Here is a 1887-nt window from a genome sequence, read left to right on the forward strand (position 1 = left end):
TGCACCGACCGCCCGCGGCCCCTGCGGCCGGCGCCTGGTGGAGGCCCCGCGGAAACTCGTCCAAACGGGCAGTTAGTCTGCAGCTGGGTACTCTGGAAAGACAATTTCATTTTAGTTTTAATATCTGTTCCTGACTGTAGGTAAAACCTTAAATCGCTCTCTCTGTATCTGTCGTTAATTTCCAACTTTTTTGTGCTTCGCTGTATATACAGTCGGGAAGGAATGTGATGATGCTCGTTCCATTTTTATAGAACCGCCGAATCATAGAATGGTTTGGGCTGGAATCTTAAAGCTCGTCCAGTTCCATTCTCCTGCCGTGGGCAAGGACACCTTCACTATTCCAGCTTGTTCTAAGCCCCATCCAAGTTGGCCTTGGAACACTTGCAGGGATGGGGCAGCCACAGCTGATCTGGGCAGCCTGTGCCAGGGCCTCACCACCTTCCAGGGAAGATTTTCTCCCTGGTATCCCATCTGATCCTGCCCTCTTGTCAGTGGGAAGCCATTCTCCCTTGTCTTGTCACTCCGGGCCCGTGTCCAAAGTCCGTCCAGCTTTCTTGGAGCCCTTCCAGGCACTGGAAGGGGCTCTAGGGTCTCCTTAGAGTTTTCTTTTCTCCTAAACACCCCCAGCTCTCCTTGCCTGTCTCCAGAGCAGAGGGGCTCCAGCCCTGGGCATTAACGGGCCCAGAGGTGACAATATGCAGTGCCAGGCGCAGGGTCACTGTGACCATTGATGGATTTTCAGCCCCCAAAAGGAGGCTCCGTCCCTTCCACCTCCAGGTCAGTGTTTGGTGATAACAGCCCTGTGGGTGTCAGTCGTGGTATCTCTTAAGGAGCTGGGGAAGGATTTTTTGCATACTGATTGTCTGGCGTGGCCTGTCCTGCAGACAGGCAGGTATCAGCACTTGGCACAGGAGGGCAGGCTGTTCTGGGAGCAGCTGTTCCTTGCATCCTCCCCAGTTACACCGTCAAGCTACACCCTTGAATAGAAGAGCTAAAAACCTGTTAATGCCACCTGTGCTTTTGGGATTAGGAGCATTCAGTGTGCTCCTCAGATGTTGCAGTTTTCAGATCAGCAGGTTCAGGTGGGCACAATTGGGGCTAATTCACCTAAACATGTGCTGCCTGATTCAGGTTGCAGTTTCAGAAGTTATTCACGGATTTGCTGTCGTCATTTCCAGTGTGGAAGCTTTGGTGCAGGGGAGAAGTGTAGGATGGGTGACTGTTGTCCAAGTGTAACCTGTTGCTGCATGCCTGCTGGCACAGGCAGGAGCAGTACCTGGCATGGCCTGTTGCATGTGCCAGATGAATTCCTGAGTGTGAGCGGGGACCGTGTGCTCCGTGGCCCTGCTGGTACAGTGGTTCTTCCTGTGTGCCTGCTGACACGTGCAGGGATATCCTGGGGCTGGCTCCTCTGCTGTGCAGTTCCTGTCTGTGTGTTTGTTTAACTGATAAAATGTTTTTTTATAGGGGGATCTGCGGTATGTTAGACCTGTGAGAGGCCTGAAGTGATTGCACGCTGTCCTGGTGCTGTGGGTCTGATGTGGAATGTGTATTTGTGTGTAGCTGCTGGGTTAATGGAGTGATTGGGTAAAGTGCTAATGTGAGCTTGAATTTCTTGATTCACTCTGAAGACTTAGTTTATGAGCTTAGATGTGACTCCTTTTCTGTGTTTCCTAGACTGGAAAACGTTTGCAAGGAGTTCTTCAGCATCTGGTAATATGTTATGTGCTCGTATCCTGCCATTGCTTGATGTTTGTATGGGCAGCCTTTAATGGAGCCCTCCATCATTAATGCTCAGAACTTGCTTACTTGGAGAGGAAGGAATAGCAATCTGAGATTTCTTACACTGAATATGCCTCAAGTTAGAGAAGGTCAGTGCTTGGGTGG

Source organism: Geospiza fortis, unplaced genomic scaffold (genome assembly GCF_000277835.1).
Source record: "Geospiza fortis unplaced genomic scaffold, GeoFor_1.0 scaffold390, whole genome shotgun sequence".
Lineage (NCBI taxonomy): Eukaryota > Metazoa > Chordata > Aves > Passeriformes > Thraupidae > Geospiza > Geospiza fortis.